Below are 24,162 nucleotides of genomic sequence, written 5' to 3'. Positions count from 1 at the left end.
CGATTCTTCCACATTGTGTGGGTTTTTGCACGCCCGTGTTTATTCGGCAGATTCGACCATGACCATGTCGCACGACCGTGGCATTTTATCGCAGTCCGTGTTTGGGGAAATCTTTTACTCTATTTTCGCACGATCGTATCGCACGGCCGTGTTTCCCTCCATGTTGGTCACACGGCTTTAAGGATGGCCGTGTGGAGTTGGGAACCTGTGCTTCAAAAACCCTATGAGCGACCTAAATGTTTAAAACTTGAATTTAAAATAAGTTAAAATCGTTAGTACTCGGGTTGCCTCCCGAGAAGTGCTTATTTATAGTCTAAGCTCGACTTACCTCTTCAGTGAATGGTCATGGTGGTTTGAGGAGTTTATACTCCTCATTCTTGCTATCAATCTAATCAAAATAAGGTTTTAATCGAGTTTTGTTTACCTTAAAAGTGCCGAACCTAGGATGACTCACCTCCACCGTATCAAATGGAAAAATACTGAGTACTGTAAGAGGGATTTCCTCATTCGGTGTGGTAGTGACAATGTGGGGATCTGCGGCATCTAGTAAGACTTTATCGCCAACCTTAAGTTGATTTGGAGGGCTATCGGGCTTGTTTTGGCGTAGTTTCGATTTATCATGTGTTCTCGGCTTGTATGCTCACCATTCGTCTAGCTTCTCTATCCGTAGCCTTCGTTCTTCATGAATGTGTCCTCTATCTTTTCTAGAACATGGCTCGTGAACTTCTTTGAAGCTCAATTTCTACAAAGTCATATTGTCAGTTTTAGTAGATTGGTGTGGACTATTACCTTCAATGTTCGATGTGATGCCAGAATTACGAGCTTGAAGGGTGATCGTTTCGTCTCCCACACGAAGTGTAAGCTCACCTGTTCCAATATCAATAATTGTCTTAGCAGTTGCTAAAAAGGGCCTCCTTAAAATCAAAGGGATGTTATTATCCTCCTTTATGTCTAGAGCAACGAAATCAACGGGAAATATGAACTTATCTACTTTCACTAGCACATCTTCAATAATACCCCTAGGATATCTTATAGTTTTATCTGCCAATTGAATGCTATCCTAGTTTGTTTAGGTTTCCCAAGACCTAGTTGCTTAAACATTTGTACGGCTTGACGTTAATACTAGCCCCTAAATCAGCTAATGCATGATTCACATCTAAACTACCAATTAAGTAAGGAATTGTAAAACTCCCTAGAACTCTCAATTTGTGGGGTAGTTTATTCTGTAGAATAGCTGAGAAAACTACGTTTAGTTCCACATGTGACGCCTCGTCCAACTTCCGTTTGTTTGCTAAAAGCTCCCTTAGAAATTTCATTGCATTCGGCATCTGCGACAGAGCTTCAATAAACGGTAAGTTAATATGTAATTTTTTTAAAAGTTTAAGGAATTTATCGAATTGTTTGTCTGAGTGGTCTTTCCTTGTCGCGTTAGGGTATGGAACACGAGGTTTGTATTCTTCATTCACTGTTTTTTTATGACTTACCTCACTTTTATTTGTACTCACCATAGTGTCTTGCCTAGGTTCTGGCTCAGGCTCAACGAATCCTTCTTTATCTTGAGTACTAATGGCATTGAGCTATTTCTTTGGGTTAGGTTCAGTATTGCTTGGCAAGCTACCTTGTGGTTGTTCGGAGATTAGTTTGGATAGCTAGCCTATCTGAGTTTCGAGTCCTTGGATCGATGCTTGTTGATTTTTAAGTGCTATCTCGGTATTTTGGAAACGGGTTTCTGACATTGATATGAATTTTGAGAGAATCTCCTCAAGGTTCGGCTTCTTCTCTTGTTGATAGAGTGGTTGTTGAAAACCCTAAGGATTTTGTGGTTTTTGATTCCCTTGACCACCCCAGGAGAATTTTGGGTGGTTCCTCCAACCTACATTATAAGTATTACTGTATGGGTTATTTTGAGATCTAAAGTTATTGTTACCCATATAGTTGACTTGTTCCTCTTCGGTTGTAGGATTGAAGGATTGATATTCTGTATGCACACCTCCTTCACTTGAGTCATACTTCATTACTAGATGTACTTGCGTAGAACCAAGTAAATCATCAATCTTTTTATTGAGAAGATCTACCTGATTTGACAGCATAGTAACTGAGTCGACGTTATAAATGCTGGCTAGTTTTGTTGGCTTAGTCCTCATGACTTGCCACTGATAGTTATTCAATGACATTTCTTCAATGAATTTATAAGCCTCTTCAGGTGTTTTATTGTTGATGGTTCCGCCAGCAGCTGCGTCAACCATTTGCCGATTCGAGGGATTCAAACCATTGTGGAATGTTTTTACTTGAAGCCAAAGCAGTAACCCATGGTGAGGGCACCTTCTCAGTAAGTCCTTGTATCTCTCCCATGTATCGTAAAGTGTTTCTAAATCCATCTGCACAAGAGAAAGATATCATTACGTAATTTAGCCGTTCTAGCCAGCGGGAAGTATTTTAGTAAAAAAATTTCGGTCATTTGTCCCAAGTAGTAATTGACCCTCGTGGTAACGAGTTCAACTACTATTTAGCTTTGTTCCTAAATGGAAAAAGAAATAACCGAAGATGAATGGCATCATCAGAAACCCCATTGATTTTAAATGTATCATAAAATTCCAGAAAGTTTGCGAAGTGAGCGTTGGGATCTTCATCCTGCAAACCATCAAATTGAACAAACTGCTGTATTATCTAAATAGTGTTAGGTTTTAATTCAAAAGTATTTGTAGCTACAGCAGGTCTAACTATGCTAGATTCAGTTCCTGTTAAAGAAGGTTTAGCATAATCATACATAGTGCGTGGAGCAGGATTTTGATTAACCGCAATTGCAGGAGGTAGCTGATTGCCTTGGTTTTCAGCCATATTTTTGGTTGGGGTTTAGTATCGTCTTCTTACTCGTTCTCTGTGTATCTTAAGCTGTGTCTTATTTCTCTTTGGTCTCTACGAACTGTGCGATCGATTTATTTGTCAAAAAGTAATGGTCCCAACGGGTTTTTTCTAGTCATAAACTATAAAAACTTACCAAGAGAAGAAAAAAATAAATTAATAAATAATAATAATAATAAATTAAATTGCAAGAAAAATAAATGGCTAAAGTAATAAAAATTGAGCGTTCCTAATATCTCAGTTCCCTGGCAACGGCGCCAAAAACCTGATCGCGTGGTTTCGTGATAGGCTTTAAATATTTATAATTACTCGTTCTTGAGCTAACTATTATCGCGATGTAGGCAAGTGTACCTATCGAACAGTAGTATAGTTTTAGCAAGACCAGATTGTCGAACCCAAAGGAACTAAAAGTACTAGTAATGACTGTCTTTTTATTATTTAGCCTAAGAATAATGGCGGTTTTTTTTAATTAACTAATTATGTAAGCTAAGAACGCATAGAGAAAAGAATTGGGGAATTTCTTTTGGGAAAATTCGATTGACTTAAGACAATACCTAAGGAAAAATCCACCTAGACTTTACTTGTTATTCTGGCTCCGAATCGGACGATTTATTCATTCAACTTGTTTCGTAGAGATACCTAAGTTATGTTATTATCCCTATTCAAGACTAATGACGTCTAATCCCTAGATTGAATAACCGAGACTTTTCTCTAATTACAACTCTAGGGTTGCATTAACTTGATCTATGGATCCCCTTATTAGGTTTCACCCTAATCCGGTAAAATCTTGTCACCCTATTTCTAGGCGCGCAATCAACTCCGCTTAATTATGACAAAAGTACTCTAGACAGGATCTATTCCTCCTTTGAATAAGAGCATGTCTTGAATCAGTATCTTGGAATATCAAAACAAGAATTAAGAACACATAATTAAGAACAAGTTAAATATTTATCATTCGATTCAGAAAATAATAACAAGGTTCATCTTAGGTTTCATTCCCCTTAGGTATTTAGGGGTTTTAGTTCATAACTAAATAAGAAAACATCTCAGAAGAATAACGAACACAAAACATAAAGAAAACCCAAAACTCCTAAAGGGAAATTGATGAGAGATCTTCAGTCTTGATGATGAATCTGGCTTCTGAGATGGATCAATCGGTTTCCTTGGGGTAATTCCTTACCCCCTTCTCCGTCTCTCTTTTTCTCCTCTTCTAGGGTGTATTTATTGGCTTTGGAATGCCTAGAAGCCCTCAAAAGTGGCCTTTTCTGAATTGGACTTAAGTTGGGCTCGGCAGGGACACGCCTGTGTGACACACCCGTGTGCGATTACTTTAGGCCGTGTTCGAGCCTGTTAGAATGGCACGGCAGTGTGCTATGCTCGTGTGAGTCATGCTCCAATTCTGCCAGATTGACACGGCCATGTGGTCTGCCCGTGTGAGGAGGTCCAGGCTATGTTGGTTTCATACTTTGGCCCATTTTCTCCGTTTTTGGCCCGTTTCTCGTTCCTTTCGCTCTCCTATGCTTTCCTAAGTGTAAAACATGAAATTAAAGCATTAGGAGCATCAAATTCACCAATTCTAATGGAAAATCATCCATAAAAGGTGTTAAACATGGGGGGAAAATATGTATAAATTATGGTTTATCAGTTATACTAGCTAACTGAGCACAAAAAGTTGAGGAATTAAATAAAGAAAGGAAGCAAGCAAAGATGGAAGCCCGAATTTCAAGTAAAAGATTTATGAACAAGCCAAAATCACCAGCTTCAAAGAAATCAAAGAAATATCATTATCATTTTGTCTCATCTGCGGGGTATTCTGGAAAAGACCGAAGCTCTCAACGCTCTAATCTAAGATCTCTGACCCCATCAGTAATCCCAAACCTAGATGTAAACATTGTAATAAATTTCATTTTGGAGAGTGTCGTATGAGAAGCGGAGCCTGTTATAGATGTAGTTTTCTCGATCACTATCTTAAAGATTGTCTTGAAAGGCTTGAAAAAGATACTGTTCAGACTTCAAAGCCAAGTAACCCTGGCTCGAGAGGTAGACCACCCCAACACCCTGGCAATGTCAGTGGTAGCCGAGGTGCTACAAAAGATTCAACAGTTAAATCTAAAGCACGAGCATCGGCAAGAACATATGCTATACGTGCACGAGAGGATGCTTTTACACCTGATGTCATTACTGGTAAATTTTCTCTTCTTGATATTGATATTACTGCTTTAATTGATCCTGGTTTAACACATTCATACATATGCACGAATTTAGTGTTAGTTAAAAATTTACGTTTTGAGTCCACTGAATTCGTGGTTAAAGTTTCAAGCCCCCTAGCTAGTATGTGATGGTGGATAAAGTTTGTAAAAATTGTCCGTTAATGGTACGGGGCTATTGTTTCTCAGCTAATTTAATGTTGTTGCCATTTGATGAGTTTGATGTAATTCTAGGTATGGACTAGCTAACTCAGCATGATGTAGTAGAAAATTGTAAATAGAAATATATTGTGTTAAAATGTCAGAATGGTGAATTGCTTAGTATTGAATCTGATACACTGGATGGGTTGTCCAATGTAATCTCAGCTATATCAGTACAGAAATATATCAGAAAAAGGTGTGATGCTTATCTTGCATATGTGTTAGATACTAAAGTATCTAAGTCGAAGATTAAGTCAGTACAGGTTGTTTGTGAGTTTCCTGATGTGTTCCCAGAAAAATTACTCGGATTACCGCCAGTCAAAGAGGTGGAATTTTCTATAGATCTTGTTCCAGGATCAACTCCAATATCTATAGCTCCTTACAGAATGGCTCCTACAGAATTGAAAGAGTTAAAAGCACAGTTGCAAGAATTGACTGACAGAGGTTTTACTCGACCTAGTTCTTTACTTCGGGTGAGTCGATTTTGTTTGTTAAAAAGAAAGATGGATCATTGAGGTTATGTATTGATTACAGACAGCTCAATAAAGTTACAATAAAGAAAAAGTATCCATTGTCTCGTATTGATGACTTGTTTTATCAATTGAAAGGTGGCACTATATTTTCAAAGATTAATCTTCGTTTTGGTTACTATCAGCTATGGGTGTAAGGCTCAGATTTACCAAAGATAGGCTTCAGAACCAGGTACGGGCACTATGAGTTTCTTGTGATGCCGTTCGGCTTGACTAATGCACCTGCAGTTTTTATGGATTTAATTAATAGAATTTTCAAACCGTATCTAGATAGATTTGTTGTGGTATTTATTAATGATATCCTGATATATTCTTGAGATGTAAATAACCATGCTGATCATTTGAGAATTGTGTTGCAAACTCTGTGTGAAAAACAATTGTATGTCAAATTTAGTAAATGTGAATTTTGGCTTCGAGAAGTCAGCTTTCTTGGACATATAGTATCTACAGAAGGTATTAGGGTGGATCCGAATAAAATTTCAGCTATTGTTAATTGGAAGCCACCGAAAAATGTGTCTAAAGTCAAAGTTTTCTGGGATTAGCCTATTATTATAGGAGATTTGTACAAGGGTTTTCTATGATAGCTTCTCTGATGAGACGATTGTTGCAAAAAGATGTGAAGTTTGAATGGTCTGATAAATGTCAATTGAGTTTTGATAGATTGAAAGCCTTGTTGACTGAAGCACCCATTTTAGTTCAGCCTGAATCGGGTAAGGGCTTTATGGTTTACAGTGATGCATCATTGAATGTTTAGGTTGTGTTTTGATGCAAGAAGGTAAAGTGATAGCCTATGCTTCTCGATAGTTAAAACCACACGAAAAGAACTACGCAATACATGATCTAGAAATAGCAGCCATTGTATTTGTATTGAAAATTTGGTGACACTATCTATTTGGTGAAAAATTTCATATATACACCGATCATAAAAGTTTGAAGTATCTGATTTCACAAAAATATTTGAATTTGAGACAACATAGGTGGCTTGAATTATTGAAAGATTATGATCTAGTTATTGATTATCATCCGGGAAAAGCTAATGTGGTTGCAGATGCTCTGAGCAGAAAATCCCTATTTTCCTTGCTAGCAATGAATACCCAGTTGTCTTTGTCTAATGATGGTTCAATCATAGCTGAGTTAAAAACTAAATCGATATTCTTGCAACAGGCCTGTGAAGCTCAGAAGAGTGATGATGAATTACAAGCTAACCGGGTACAATGTGAGTCAAATTCTGATTCAGAATTTTAGATTGGATCTGATGGTTTTCTGTTATTTAGAGGCAAAATATGTGCACTGAAGAATTCAAAACTTGTACAGAAGATATTGTACGAAGCTCACAATGGTATTATGCATGTGCGTCCGAGGAGTAACGAAATGTACAATGATTTGAAAAAGATGTACTGGCGGTCGGGAATAAAACATGAAATTTCTAAATTTGTACCAAAATGTTTGATATGTCAACAAGTAAAAGCTAAACATCAGGTAACTTTGGGACTATTATAACCAGTTATAATACCAGAATGGAAATGGGAAAGAGTTACTATGGATTTTGTATCAAGGTTACCCCTATCTCCAGAAAAGAAAGATGTCATTTGGGTATTCATCGGCCGATTAACAAAGTATGCACACTTTATTCTGGAATGTATAGATTTCTCATTGGATAGATCAATTGTGTTATATGTTTATGATATTGTTAGACTACACAGGGTACCAATCTCCATTATTTCTGATAGAGATCCCCGATTTACATCCCAATTCTGGAATAAGTTGCAAGAAGCTCTGGGAACACAGTTACATTTTAGTACCACATTCCATCCTCAGACTGATGGACAATCCAAATATGTGATACAGATTTTAAAAGATATGCTTCGATGTTGTGTATTGGAATTTGAAGGTAACTAGGAAAAATATTTGCTTTTAGTTGAATTAACTATCAGTCAAGTATTAAAATGGCACCGTATGAAGCTCTATATGGTCATAAATGTAGAACTCCATTGTACTGGACAGAGCTCAGTAAGAAAAAGATACACAGAGTTGATTTGATCCATGAAAATGAAGAAAAGGTAAAAGTGATTTGGGATAGTTTAAAAGCAACCTTTGATAGTCAAAAGTCTTATGCTGATCTTAAACGAAAAGAGATAAAATTTCAAGTTGGTGATAAGGTATTCTTAAAAGTATCACCTTGGAAGAAAGTTCTTCGGTTTGGCCATAAAGGAAAACTGTGGAAAAAAGTTCTTCGGTTTAGCCATAAAGGAAAACTGAAACCACTATTTATCGGATAATATGAAGTTATTGAAAGAACTGGACCAATTGCATATCGATCGACATTACCACCAGAGCTTGACAGAATTCATAATATTTTTCATGTGTCTATGTTGTGACAGTATCGGTCAGATCCTTCACATGTTATGTCTCCGACAAAAGTTGAAATTGTAATGTCCCAAATTTCTTTTGTCTGCTTCGATAAAATTTCAACACAACTGTGTATCTATTTCAGTGGTTAAGTGTTCTGGGTGTGTGTGTGAGGTCTCAAGTTCAAGCCTTACCTTTAGCAATTTTTGTTATTTTTGAAATTAAGTATTACCCTTGGTGAGTGGGTTTATTTTTAATTGTTGCTATCGGATATCAGAATAGGCCTGCTAGTTTGGTGGTTAAGTAGAGTATGGGTTTGCTGGAGATCTTGTGTTCGAATCTTTGTGCAAGCGTGATCGCTAATGTTTTTGCTCTGTTCACTTGAAGAGTTTCGATTGAACGAAAAGCCTGAGTAGTGGTTGTTAGTGGGATTAGTGGAAAGATTTGAGGGATACGGGGAGTTATGGGAATTATCCCCATTCTTTCTCTTTTATTTTCATTTCTTTTCCAAAAATCCCTTTCTTTCTGATGATTGGTTTCCCTCAGCACTCTGTCGAGATTCCCTTGGAACTTTTCCTCTTTCTTTTCCTTTTGTTTCCCTAAGTTATCTTTTCTTTTAGCAACGTGAATTACACTTGTACGGGTTCGGTAAGTTTTCTATTTCTGTTCATCATAATAGTGTAATGAGCGATTAAAAAATCTAATTTCTATTGCAATTGTTGGTGTAGGCGAAGGTTTCGAGCAATGAAATTCATTTATTTGGTTTAACAAGTGTTAACGAAGGTTCTTCATCGGTGGTAAGTCGGGTTCTTATTAGTTCATTATTGTTGGAATCCGCAATCAATTACTAATCGATGATGGATATTTTGGTTTTAGGTGTCTAGAGACTCGGGAGTGTTTTTACTGCAAAACAATACTAGGTGTGTACCCGAAATGCAGAAAAAAGGGATTCGACAAAAGCCAAAATTGCAATCTGTCGACGCCCCACGACCGTGTGTGACGGTACTGCCGTGTGATCCACGAAGGCTAGGCCATGCGCAAGACATGGCCGTGTGATGGCTAGAGTATGGTCGTGTAAGCCACACAGGCTAGGCCAAATTGGGCTTGTGGGCCACACGGGCGTGTTGGCCCACACGGGCACTCTACACGAGCGTGTGGTAACTAGGCCAGCCATGTGATACATACAGGCAAGGCCAATCTGGACGTGTGGGCCACACACGAGTATGTGGGTCAATTATACTGAAAATTTTCGTAGGGTCGTACGAGTCAGCTTAATCGACTGTGGACCTACCGTAGGGTCAGTAACAGCTTACTAAACCCTAAAACTATGTGTTATGTTAGACTAGTGTATTGTTCTGAGCATGTCTATGCCAAGTGTATCTGCTATTTGTTATTATAAGCATGTTAAGCATGTACTATCTGTAATTCTGTATGTATGTTTTGTTTCTGTTACTGTTATTGGGGTGGGATGATTCGTACTTGAGGAAGAGTTTTGAAAGGCAGTTTCTGCCTATTATGTGGCAGTATGGCTGCATTATATCTATTATGCGCCGCATCAGTACTATATGGTGTATAGAGTTGGGTGGTTGTTTTAAACACCATATGGTGTGTAGGGATGGTTGGAGATGGTGTGTAGAATATGGGGATAGGATTTTGATTTCTGATTCTGATATGTTTATCTGTAACTGTATTTGTAATGGGCTTAAGCCTGAATTTATATCTGACCAATTCTAGTTATACAGTTGTTTGCATCCTTAATTCTGTAGGGTTACACACTGAGTTTACGTAAACTCACTCTTTTCTGTTTATTTTGTACAGCTAATCCACAGAGTTAGGCAGATCAGTGCAATAGACACTTAGGAGTGGCTACTTTATCATAAACTACTAAAACTTGGTATTTTGGTTAATTTAAAATTTGGACAGTTTTGAGAGTTGTAAATTTTAGGGACTCTCTGGACTATTGGTTTTCAACTTAATTTTGGATTTGAACACTTGTTATTTTTCATGCTTGATAAATTACTTATGGAAAAGGATTTTACAAACAAATGGGATTTTCATAAAATTTCAAATCGGGTTTCAAAAAACTATTGGCTTGAAAATCTTTTGCTGTATTAAGTTTTAATAAAAGAACTAATTAAAAGGCGTTTTCGATTGAACTTGGAAATTATAAAGTGGGAATGCTCTGACGTGACAACTTTGTTTTCAAAACCCACTTCGTGTGACATCTCTAGATTCGGCCATAACGTCTTGGTCGGGTTTGGGGTGTTACATTTAGTGGTATCAAAGACAGGTTACAAAACTCGGTTATGGATTTTGAGCTCCAAATTGTGTTTTAAAAATTGGTTTTCAAATAGTTTAAAATATTCTGATTGAGAATGTGGTACACCGAGTCTTCGGCGCCAATCCTATAAGTATTTTGAAACTTAGATGGTTAAATTTGAAATACTGTAGATAGCATACTCTGAAAATACTATAGATAGTACTTTCTAAAACTGTAGTGAAATGAATAGAGACTGAAACTTTCAGAAACATTACTGAACTTCTGATATTTATTACATAAAATATTTGTTAATAAACATTGAACTGATGCATAAAGCTTAATGTGAATAAACTTCAAAATTACAATGAGCGCACGAGGTGTCCGTGGATGTGGTACTCGAGGCCAACACCTATATCACCTGCTACTGAGACTGGGTCTCAGAGTCGTTCGGCTGGGGACAATGCACTATCCCAAGCCATGCTGAGGATATTAGAGAGGGTCGCTAGACCTAATTCTTGGTCTGGAGATCGAGGGTCGGGAATTGAGTGACTCTAATCTAATGGAGCTGAACTATTTAGGGGTGTCATAGGAGTCGCCCCTAATGTGGCTGAGTATTGGATGGAGGCCACTGAGAGGATTATGGATGATTTGACTGCACCCTTGAGTAGAAATTGAAGGCTGTAGTCTTCTTGCTTCGCAATGAGGCCTACCAGCAGTGGTTGACAGTTAAGAAGGGCACTCAGCCTAATCGTCTGACTTGGGAATACTTTAAGACTACATTCCAGAGCAAATATATGGAGGTCAGTTACGTTAATGCTCGCATGCGTGAGTTTTAAAATCTCATAAAGATAACTGATCTGTGGCCGAGTATGAGGCTGAATTTCTGAGATTGAGCCACTATGCTCGAGGCATAATAGCGTCTGAGTACGAGAGATGCGTTCGATTTGAGGACGGTTTAAGGGATAACTTGAGGGTTCTAATTGCTCCACAAAAAAAGCGAGAGTTTACTGTGTTAGTGGAGAAAGCTAAGATTGCTGAGGATGTTAAGTGTGTGGAGCGTCAGAATAGGGATCAAGAGAGAGGTAAGAACAAGAGGAATTTGGAGTCCTCGAGTTCTGTGCAGAGGCCTAAGAAAAAGGCCAAATCTGATGGGCCAATTAGAGTGGGGGCTTTTGCTGCTTCAACTGGGTTGCAGCCTTGTGGTGATTGTGGTAGGCGCCATCCGGGCGAGTGTTGGAGAAGGATTGGGGCCTGTCTGAGATGTGCATCATTGAAGCACCGTATTAGAGACTGTCTGTAGTGACTAGATCAGACGCAAGCTCCGAGTTATGTACAACTGCCTAGGGTAGTTCAGCAGCCACTTGGGGTCTTAATCAGGCTAGGGGTGGTAATGGTTTGGGCCGAGGGCAGAGAGCACCAGGCAAAGGTGCTGGTCAGACTGAGGCGAGGCAACCTACTTTGGTTTATACTGCACGTCACCGAGAGGACAGAGATGCTCCTGAAATCATCACTGGTACATTCTTTATATTTGATGTACCTTACTTGGTTTTGATAGACATAGGGTCTACTCACTCATACATAGCTAGTACTGTATTTAGAAACCTGGGGATTACGGTTGAGAGCACTACGAGTGAGATCACTATATTGAGTCCATCGGGGCAGTCTGTTTGGGTTAGCAAACTATATAGGGATGTTCCCTTAGTGGTACAAGAGGCGGTATTTTTGGCTAATCTAATAGAGTTACCATTTGAAGAATTCGATCTGATTCTGGGTGTGGACTGGTTGGTCAAGCACCAGGTTAGTCTGGATTGTGCGACTAAGAGGGTCGTTTTGAGAACTGAGGTAGATGAAGAGGTGGTTGTGATCGGAAAGCGTTGGGATTATTTGTCTAATGTGATCTATGTGCTTGTGGCTGAGAAACTGGTCCGGAAAGGGTGTGACGTATACTTGGCTTACGTAAGTGTTTCTAATTTGGGTGAATCTTCGGTTGGAAATATTAGAACTATGAGGAATTTTCCATATGTTTTTCCTAAGGAGTTACTAGGATTACCTCCTAATCCTGAAGTGGAGTTTGGGATTTAGCTTCTTTCGAGTACGGCTCTAGTGTCATTGCCTCTGACCATATGGCATCGAAAGAGCTTACCGAGCTTAAGGCTCAACTACAAGAGCTTTTGGACTGTGGTTTTATCCATCCTGGTGTATCTCTATGGGGAGCACCAGCATTGTTTGTTAAGAAGAAAGATGGGACCATGAGGATATGCATAGACTATCCGCAGTTGAACAAGCTGACTATTAAGAATAAGTATCCACTTCCAAGGATCGATTACTTATTTGATTAGTTCCAAAGGGCTTCTGTGTTTTCTAAGATCGATCTCCATTCAAGGTATCATCGGTTAAGGGTTAGGGAGGTGGATGTGCATAAGACTGCATTTATGACTCGTTATAGCCACTACGAGTTCCTAGTAATGCCTTTTGGTCTGACTAATGCTCCAGTCGATTTATGGATCTGATGAATCGAGTTTTTCACCCGTATCTTGATCAATTCGTCGTGGTTTTCATTGATGATATATTCATAATTTCGAAGACTAACGATGATCATGATGAACATCTTAGGGTGGTACTTCAAACTTTGCGAGAAAAATAGCTCTACGCTAAATTCAACAAATGTGAGTTTTGGCTACATGAAGTGACTTTTTTGGGGCACGTAGTTTCTACTGAAGGGATTTGAGTCGATCCTAGGAAGACTAAAGCTATGTTGGATTGGAAACAGCCCAAGAATGTGTTTGAAATCAATAGTTTTCTGGGTCAGCAGGATATTATCAGCGATTTCTCAAAGGGATTTCTGTGATAGTAGCTCCTCTTACTAAGCTTCTATGTAAGGGTGTCCCTTTTCTCTGGACTGATTCGCCGTAACAGAGCTTTGAGAAGCTCAAGCCTGTTCTGACTCAGGCTCCTATTCTGATACAACCAGAATTTGGGAAGGAGTTTGTATCGTACAATGATGCATCGCATGTTGGATTGGGTCGTGTTCTGATGCAGGATGGTAAGGTTGTGGCTTATACGTCCTATCAACTTAAGGCATTATCCGACGCATGATCTCAAGCTGCTGCGGTGGTCTTTGCATTGAAAATCTGGAGACATTATGTTTATAGTAAGAGGTGTATCATCTACACTGATCACAAGAGTCTCAAGTATCTCCTTACTCAGAAGGAGTTGAACCTTAGGCAGCGACGACGGATTGAGCTGCTTAAAGACTATGATTGGAATATAAAGTACCACCCTGGTAAGGCCAATATAGTGGTCGATGCTCTGAGTCATAGAGTGATGACTGATCTGAGAGCAATGTTCACTCACCTTAGTCTGTTTGATGATAGGGGTCTGTTAGCTGAGTTGCAAGTTAAGCCAACTTGGATTGATCAAATTCGAATTAAGAGTTCGAGGATGAGTCTCTAGGTGTGCGGTTCCGACAGATTGAGAGTGTTACTACTTCTGATTTGGGGATAAATAGTGATGGTGTGTTATGTTTTCGAGGGTGAATCTGTATGTCAAATGATTCTAATCTGAGGCAGTCTATTCTGAGGGAGGCATATAGTAGACCTTATGCTAAGCATCCCGGCAGTAATATGATGTATCGCGATCTTCTTAAGTTGTACTGATGGCCAGGTTTGAAGCTAGAGGTTATAGATTTTGTAGTTCGATGTTTGACGTGTCAGCAAGTGATCGCGTGGTTTCATAATAGGTTTTAAATATTTATAATTACTCATTCTTGAACTAACTATTATCGCGATGTAGGCAAGTGTACTTATCGAACAGTAGTATAGTTTTAGCAAGACCGGATTGTCAAACCCAAAGGAACTAAAAGTACTAGTAATGACTGTCTTTTTATTATCTAGCCTAAGAATAAAGAGATTTTTGTTTTAACTAACTAATTATCTAAACTAAGAATGCATAGAGAATGGAATTGAGGAATTGCTTTTGAAAAAATCGATTGAATGAAGACAATACATAAGGAAAAATCCACCTAGACTGTACTTGTTATTCTAGCTCCGAATCGAACGATTTATTCATTTAACTTGTTCCGTAGAGATCCCTAAGTTATGTTATTATCCCTATTCAAGACTAATAACATCTAATCCCTAAATTGAATAATCGAGACTTTTCTATAATTAATACTTTAGGGTTTCGTTAACTCGATCTATGGATCCCCTTATTAGGTTTCACCCTAATCCAGCAAAATCTTGTCACTCTATGCCTATGCGCGCAATCAACTCCACTTAATTATGACAAATGTACTCTTAGATAGAGTCTATTCCTCCTCTGAATAAGAGCTTATCTTGAATCGATATCCTGGGATATCAAAACAAGGATTAAGAACACATAATTAAGAACAAGTCAAATATTTATCATAAAATTCAGAAAATAATAACAAGATTCGTCTTAGGTTTCATTCCCCTGAGGTATTTAGGGGATTTAGTTCATAACTAAATAAGAAAACATCTTAGAATAATAAAGAATACAAAAACATAAAGAAAAGCCAATACTCTTAAAGGGGAATTGTGGAGAGATCTTTAGTCTTGATGATGAATCCGACTTCTGAGATGAATAAATCGGCTTTCGTGGAATAATTCCTTACCCCCTACTCAGTCATCCGTTTCTTTCTTCTCTAGGGTGTATTTATAGGCTTTCGGATGCCTAAAAGCCCTCAAAATTAGCCTTTTCCAAATTAGACTCAACTTGGGCTCGGCAGGGACATGCCCGTGTGTGATTATTTCAGGCCGTGCTCGAGCCTGCCAAATTGACACGGTCGTGTGGTCTACCCGTGTGAGGAGGTCCAGGCTGTGTTGATTTCGTACTTTGGCCCATTTTCTCCGTTTTTGGCCCGTTTCTCATTCCTTCCACTCTCCTATGCTCTCCTAAGTGTAAAACATGAAATTAAAGCAGTAGGAGCATCGAATTCACCAATTCTAATAAAAAATCATCCATAAAATGTGTTAAACATATGGTAAAAATATGAATAAATTACGATTTATCAGCAAGTTAAGGTTGAGCACCAGTTTCCTTCAGATTTATTGCAGCCAATCAAAATTCCCTTATGGAAATGGGAACATGTAATGATGTACTTCGTTAGTGGGTTGCCCTTGGCACCCACTAATAGGAATTCTGTTTAGGTCATCGTGGATCGATTGACCATGCCTGCTCACTTTATTCTGGTTAAGACAGACTTTTCTCTTAAGAAGTTAGCGAAGCTGTATATTTTGGAGATAGTATACTGCATGGGGTTCCAATGTCAATTATTTTTTACAGAGATCCTCCTTTTACATCTCGGTTCTAGAAGAAGTTACACAAAGCTCTAGGTTCGAGATTGGACTTCAATACTGCGTTCCATCCTCAAACCGATGGTCAATCTAAGAGGGTGATTTAGATATTGGTGAATATGCTTCAGAGTTGTGTGATTGATTTCCGGGGTAGTTGGCAGGATTATCTGTCTCTAACTGAGTTTGCCTACAATAATAGTTTCCAAGCTAGTTATCAGATGGCACCTTACGAGGCTCTGTATGGTCGTAGGTGTCGTACTCCTTTATGTTAGACTGAGTTGGGCGAACGTCGAGTTTTGGGTCCTGAGTTGGTTTCGAAGACCGAGGATAAGGTAAAATTGATTCAATACCGTATAAAAGCGGCCTCTGATAGGCAAAAATCGTATGTAGATCTAAAGAGGCATGAGATTGAGTATGATATGGGAGATTTTTTTTTCTTAAAGTCTCTCCATTGAATAAGATTCTGAGGCTCGGTCGTAAGGACAAGTTGAGCCCTAGGTTTATTGGACCATACCAGATTCTGAAGCGTGTGGGACTAGTTGCTTATCAGCTGGAGTTACCCCCTGAACTGGATCGTATTCATGATGTGATCCATCCCATGTTGTCTCGGTTGAAGAGATCAAGGTTAGGCTAGACTTGACTTTTGAAGAAGATCTGGATCAGATCCTAGATCGAGATGTTAAGGTTCTGCAGAAAAAGTCCATTCCATTAGTGAAGGTGTTGTGGCGGAATCATAGCACTAAGGAGGCCACATGGGAACCTGAGGACTCGATGCGTCAGCAATATCCTCATCTATTCTGATCAGGTAAATTTCGAGGTCAAAATTTCTTTTCGGGGGTAGAGTTGTAGCATCCCAAATTTATTTTGTCTGCTCCTATAAAATTTTGACACAATTATGTATCTGCTTCAGTGGTTAAGTGTTCTGGGTGTGTGTGAGAGGTCCCAAGTTCAAGCCTTACTTTTAGCAATTTTTTTTTTGAAAATAAGCCTTACCCTTGGTCAGTGGGTTTATTTTTAATTGTTGCTATTAGATATTAGAATGGGCCTACTAGTCTAGTGGTTAGGTGGAGTGTAGGTTTGCAGGAGGTCTTGTGTTCAAATCTTTGTGTAAGCGTGATTGCTAATATTTTTGCTCTGTTGGCTTGTAGAGTTTCGGTTGAACCAAAAGTCTGAGTAGTGGTTGTTACTGGGAATAGTGGAGAGATTTTAAGGATATGGAGAGTTATAGGAATTATCCTTATTCTTTCTCTTTTCTTTTCACTTTTTTTTAAATCCCTCTTTTTCTGACATTTGGTTTTCTTCAGCACTCTGCCGAAATTCCTTTGGAACTTCCCCTCTTCCTTTTCCTTTTGTTTCCCTAAGTCATCTTTTCTTTTAGCAACGTGAATTACACTTGTGCGGGTTCGGTAAGTTTTCTATTTCTGTTCGTCATAGTAGTGTAATGAGCGATTAAAAAATCTGATTTCTACTGCAATTGTTGGTGTAGGCGAAGGTTTCGAGTAGTAAAATTCATTTATTTGGTTAAGGAATGTTAACGAAGGTTCATAGGTGGTAAGTCGGGTTCCTGTTAGTTCATTATTGTCAGAATCTGTAATCAAGTTCTAATATATGATGGATATTCTAATTTTAGGTTTCGAGAGACTCGGGAGTGTTTTTGCTGCAAAATAGTACTAGGTGTGTACCTGAAATGCAGTAAAATGAGATTCGACGAAAGATAAAATTGTAATCTGTCGACACCACACGGCCGTGTGGTAGATCATGTGCGACGACACGGTCGTGTGATCGATGAAAGCCCAGCCGTGCACAAGACACGGTTGTGTGATAGCCAGAGTGTGGTCCTGTGAGCCACACAGGTTAAGCCAAATAGGGCAGTGGGCCCACACAAGCATGCCACACAGGCATGTGGTAACTAGGCCAGGCCGTGTGATCCACATAGGCAAGGCCAATCTAGGCGTGTGGGCCACAAGGGCATGTGGGCCCACACGGGCATGTGGGCCCATTATACTAAAATTTTTTGTAGAGTCGTATAGGTCGGCCTAATCGACTGTGGACCTACCTTAGGGTCGGTAAAGGCTTACTAAACCTTAAAACTATGTGTTTTGTTAGACTGTTGTATTGTTTTGAGCATGTCTATGCCATGTGTATCTGTTATCTGTTATTATAAGCATGTACTATCTATAATTATGTATGAATGTTTTATTTCTGTTACTGTTATTGGGGTGGGATGATTCGTACTGTAGGAAAAGTTCTGAAAGGCAGTTTCTGCCTATTATCTGGCAGCATGGCTGCATTATATCTGTTATGTGCCGCATCGGTACTATATGGTATGTAGGGCTGGGTAGGTGTTTTAAACCCCACATGGTGTGTAGGGATGGTCGGTGATGGTGTGTAGAGGATAGGGGTAGGATTTTGGTTTCTGATTCTAATATGCATATCTGTAACTGTATCTGTAATGGGTTTAAGCCAAAAGCTGTATCTAACCAATTCTGATTGTACTGTTGTTTGCATGCTTAATTCTGTGGGGTTACACACTGAGTTTACGTAAACTCACTCTTTTCTTTTTATTCTGTACAGGTAATCCACAGAGTTAGGCAGATTGGTGTAGCAGAGACTCAGGGGTGGCTACTTTATCATAAACTGCTAAAACTTGGTATTTTGGTTAATTTAAAATTTGGACTGTTTTGAGAGTTGTAAATTTTAGAGACTCTCTAGACTATGGGTTTACAACTTAATTTTGCATTTGAACACTCGTTATTTTGCATGCTTGATAAATTTCTTACAGAAAAGGATTTTACACACAAACGAGAGTTTCCTAAAATTTCAAATTGGGTTTCAAAAAACTATTGGCTTGAAAAGCTTCCATTGTATTAAGTTTTGATAAAAGAACTAATTAAACGACATTTTCAATTGAACTTGGAAATTATAAAGTGGGAATGCTCTAACGTGACAACTTCATTTCCAAAACTCACTTCGTGTGACATCTCTAGATTCGGCCATAACGTCTAGGCCGAGTTTGGGGTGTCACAGAAATTTAGCCTGACATGACTTATAGTGAAGAACCGATCAAAAATCTAGCTCCTGAGATGAAAGAGTTAATAAATAAAAAGGTAGCTTTAGTGAAAGTTCTTTGGCAACGACATGGGATTGAAGAAGCTACCTACGAATTGGAGGATGCCATGAGAAAGAAATACCTGAACCTCTTTATTGGTAAGATTTTCGAGGATGAAAATTCTTTAAGGGGGAGAATCGTAACAGCCCATTTTCAGTGAAATCAAAACAGTGGTTTTGGGACCACAAATCTGAGTCAGAAAGAAAATTTATTTTAATAATATTGCATGGTTTGCATTATGATAGGAAAGATGTATGAAAATTTCAATAAGAATATTTTACCGGTTACATGTTTAATTATAGAAATGACCAAAATGCATAAAATGCAAAAGTTAAGTTCTAGTAGCTATAAGTATCAAATAGCTATGGAATTCAAAACTTGAGGTCCTTATATGGTAATTAGACCATTAAGAAAATTTAGTAGATATTTTTGATGATTCATTCATGGAAAATTAGAAAAAGAAAAGGACTAAATTGGAAATTGAAATAAATAAAAGATGATAAATAAATAAATATCTAATATTATCATTTTATATCATCTTCTTCCCCAAATTCTATGGAAACCCTAGGAAAGAGAAAGAAAATCAAGCAAGCCTAATTGAGTAAGTAATCCTGTCCAGTTTTTAGTGATTTTTATATTTTTAAGATCAGAATAATCTAATCTAGCTATTTTGGGGATCAATTTGTAAAGTTATCAAAGTATTAAAATTTTTCCATGGATGAATATGCTGAAATTTTGAAATTTATGGTAGAAAATGAAAGGTTATTGATAGATAAACAACCTTTGTAATGTGAATTTTCATGAAATTGTGATTTAGGAACTAAATAGTAAAGATGTAAAATTCATGAAAAATTTCTGATTTTTATGAAATATATGTGCTGTAAATGTTATATGTAAAAATCGACTAGGCTTAGAATAAGGATTAAATTGAAGGAATTTCATTTTCCGAGCCTAGGGACGAAATCATCATTTATGGAAAATATAGGAGAAAAATGGTAATTTTGCCTAGAGTGTGAATTGAATTAAATTAAGTATGAAATAGATTAAATTCATATTAAATTCATTTATATAGATCCGGATAGACCTAGTACAGAATTTGATCAAGGAAAACAAAGAGTATCGGATTAGTAGATCCTTGTATACGAACGCTTATTGAGGTAAGTTCGTGTAACTAAATTATGTATATTAATATGTTTGAAATTGAATGTTGAATATGTGTGAATTGTATAAATGTTTAATGTATAAAAATTATTTGTATGCCGATATTTCTCGATAAGTATAAGTCCCTTTTGAATAGATGGAAATTCAATGGATACAGGATTTTTCGATTGGTTGTGGTCTTGCATATGTTGCAGAAACACCATAACTTGAAAGAGCATCCTGTTATAAGCCCTCTCGAGCTTCCCGTTATATGGTTCCTACGAGCATCCTAATCGATAGTGATCCTGCATGTGTTGCAGACTACCGTAGCTCTTTGTGAATGTCATGTTATATGATCGGTTGTGATCCTGCATATATTGTGGACACAAACGCAGCTTTTTATGAGCATCCTGATATAGGCTCTTTTTTAGCTTCCTGATATGGCTCACTTGAACTTCCTATTATATGGCTATCCGGAGCCCCCTGATAATAGCTCTTCGGAGTTACATGTTAAGCTCAATGAGCTTCCTGTTCTAAACTCTTATGAGTTTCCTATTATAGCTCAGATGAGCTTCCTGGTACATGACTCACATGGGCATCTTGTTATATGGCTCGAGAGAGTGCTTCCTAATTATGTGCCCTAATTGGGTACCCCCTGAAAATGACTTGACGGTTTACAGTGTAGTACACTTCAAGTGTACTGCATGTGTATCCATCGATATTTCAAATAAATTCAACGGGCAAAATTTTGTTCTAATCTGAACTTGAGATGATTTATCATAGAAATGTATATGTTCTACGAAAATATGATAAGAAAAGTATATGTGTATAAAAGTTATTACATGATGAGCTTATCTTTATTACTTGAAAAGTATTTAGAATTTCATGACTAACTTGCTTGATTAAGTGTATGTGATTAGGCAATTGGTCAATTTGTTAGGATGGATGTTATTTACATGATTACTTAAATTGAATATAAACGGTAAGTTAAATTCTTGTTATGCAAACTTACTAAGTATTAAATGCATACTTTGTTTTATTTTCCTCTATTTTATAGTGTTCGGAAGCTCATGAAAGTTGGAATCAGTCAAAGCACCATCACACTATCCTTCAGCTCGTTTTGGTATAAATAATAAACTTATTTTGGTATAATGGCATGTATAGGCTAACTTGGTCAGTGTTGGCATTTAAATGGTTGATTGTAATATAACCATTAGAATGGCTAGTGATGATATGTTGTAGTGAACATATATATATGAGGTTGTAATATGGTTAATATATATGTGCTTGACATGGTTAGATTGAATTATGGTAAACATATGTGTTTTACAAAAGATGAATTTGAATACATGTGATGATATATCATGTATAATGTTAATGTTGACTTGGTTTTAATGTCCTAAATTGGTTGTTATATGTATGCAAGTATTAATATAGGTATAAGACAAAATTTGGGTGAGAAATAAGGCTTAGAAATAGCCTTATTTTGTCCACACAGGTAGAAACACAAGCGTGTGTCTCAACCGTGTGTGACACATAGCCATACGTACGGGCGTGAGGTTTCGCCGTGTGAATCCTACACCTATTTTTTAAAATTAAATTGTCCACACGGCCAAGCACACGAGTGTGTGGCTGGCCGTGTGACCCAAGTCAGTAGCTACCCTAGTTTGAACACAGGCTAGGACACGGCCGTGTGCCTCACATCGAATGCCCACATGGCCTAAGACACGGGCATGTCACTTGGCCATGTGAGCTACACGGCCTGACCACACGGGCGTGTGTCCCCTGTGCCTAAGAAAAATTTTGAAATATCGCGAAAATTTTCTAAGTTTTTAGTTTAGTCCCAATTTGATTCTAACGTGTTTGGGCCTTGTGGACTCAATTATGAGACGATGTGATTGATTTCGAATATGAATAGTAAATGACATAAATTTTTTGTAATTAATTTGTAAACTCTGGTACTGCTCCATGACCTTATTTCGGCGACGGATAGGGGTTAGGGGTGTTACAAAGTTAGTCTAAAGTTTGTTGTGTTTATATTTTTGTAGAATTAAATAAGGCATTTTTACGTAAATAATATAAAAAAATAAAATTAATAACTCAAATGGCATGCCCATAAGATTAATAACTGAAGTTTTCCATTTTGAGTTTAAACAAACCTTAAATGTGGCTAATTGCATTGTAAGCCCTACTTATTTATTATTTTCTTTTTATTCCCCTTCAAGTTACATTTTATGTTAATGTAAATTTGATGAGAATTGTTTATAAAAATAAAAAAATAAAATTTTAAAATTTCTTTAGAATAGTTTATGTGAATTTGTATTATTTAGGTAAAAAAGAAATTAAATAAATACAAACTTGACTATTTAAATTACAAAAATCCCTAAAATTGATGGTTTGATGGTGTGGTCCTAAGGGTATAGTTTTCTGGAGGTCGACATTCATGTTGCGGTTGATTGCGATGATCAACGTTCTCTTCACTCGCACATGGGGTGTGCGAAACATAGATGAAAAATCATATGCCTCAAACGCCATCGATGAACTTGAGCCGGAAAGAGTGGAGTACTGCGATGGATACGGGCTGGGAGGAGTGGGCTGAAGATATCAAATTTTGAATGATATCAGTGGCCTGATGAGCCCGGGAAATAATCATCGCCCCCAATTCTGGATGATAAGAACTATCTTAGAATGTAGCTCTGGCTCTGGCTCGGATATAGGAGGCGAATGTGGAAAGGGATAGGAGGGTTGCCCAAGTTGTTTCATGTGCGGGAAGACTACCATCAACCGCCCACCAAACAAAAATGGTTTCCCCATCTCAAAGTACCACTGTATGTACTCTAACGAGGGTTACAGATCCAAAGCACGATCCATCTGAGGAACCTGCCCCAACCAATCCAAAGCACGATCCATCTGAGGTACCTGCCCCAACCAATTGTTCCACATTGCAATATATTCTTCATGCACTTTCGCCGCATCTTTTTCATGTTTCCCCCTCTTGTTAATCCCGTGGATGTCCCCCAACTGTACTGGCAGTGTCGGGATATACTGTATGCAACGAACTACTAGAGTACTCAATCATCATGACACCATTCCACTGTCTTAAAATTGATAATGGGTACCTTAATGCACTATAGGTTTGAGTGGACATGGGCAGACGAGGGAATAACTACATAATTTCTGGGATAGACATCCAAATGAACTACACAATTAATGACATGGTTATATTAACGCGGGTCGAGTGAGATAAAAAAATAAAATGTCATAAATATTGGAAAAACTTACCCCCTCTCTAGCATGATTCTCAATCATTAGACAATATCAGAACCATGTATGACCTCTCGATACCCAGATTAGTGCTCCATCTACGAAAACAAATTGTTAGAACAATATCATTTGAATAAAAAAGGCAACTAATTGTTATAATGAGTAAAAATTCATCACCTATTCATGAGAGGAAATACATATGATTGGTGACTAATCAATGTCAAGAATGACATCCGGTAAAGCACCCAAGATTACAGCAATATGAGGCATCTGTCTATGTCTACTGCAGAAGGATTTGTCGTCTGACAAAGTTTGTAATACAATATAGCTAACACAGCGGACCCCAACTGTACGAACGGATGTTATACAAATCAAATAATAGAGGCAAATACATCAAGTGGACCTTGTTGTCATTTACATCCGACATGAGTACACCACTTATAATGTGTATAATGTAAGCTCAGATGGCGTGCATCACCTTCCATTCACTGGCAGTACTCGGTAAATGCTCGAAATTCGCCTTTAGCCATGCAAACCTTAAACCTGTAAATTTTCTCTAATTGGGCGAGAGTCCAAGTAAGTTATAGCAAAAAGGGTCAGCCTATAGATCGAACTTACACCCATGCCCACATTCCCGTTGATGGGGAGCCCGAGCTGTAGTGCAGCATCCTGCAGAATAATGGTGCACTCCCCACACGGTAAATGAAATGTGTTGGTCTCCGGACGCCATCACTCAACCAAAGCAGATATTAAGTCGTAATGCAGATCAAAGGTCCGAATCAATGTCGCTAATCTGAATCCAGCTAACTCCAAGTATGGCATTAAATGTTCATCTGGCAGAAAGCCTACACTATTGACACGACCTCTCAATGCGCGGTACTGGCCCAGACATTATTAAATTAGAAAAATAATTATTATAATCTAA

This window comes from Gossypium hirsutum, chromosome A02, assembly GCF_007990345.1.
Source record: "Gossypium hirsutum isolate 1008001.06 chromosome A02, Gossypium_hirsutum_v2.1, whole genome shotgun sequence".
In the NCBI taxonomy this organism is placed as follows: domain Eukaryota; kingdom Viridiplantae; phylum Streptophyta; class Magnoliopsida; order Malvales; family Malvaceae; genus Gossypium; species Gossypium hirsutum.
This window is presented reverse-complemented; position numbering follows the sequence as displayed.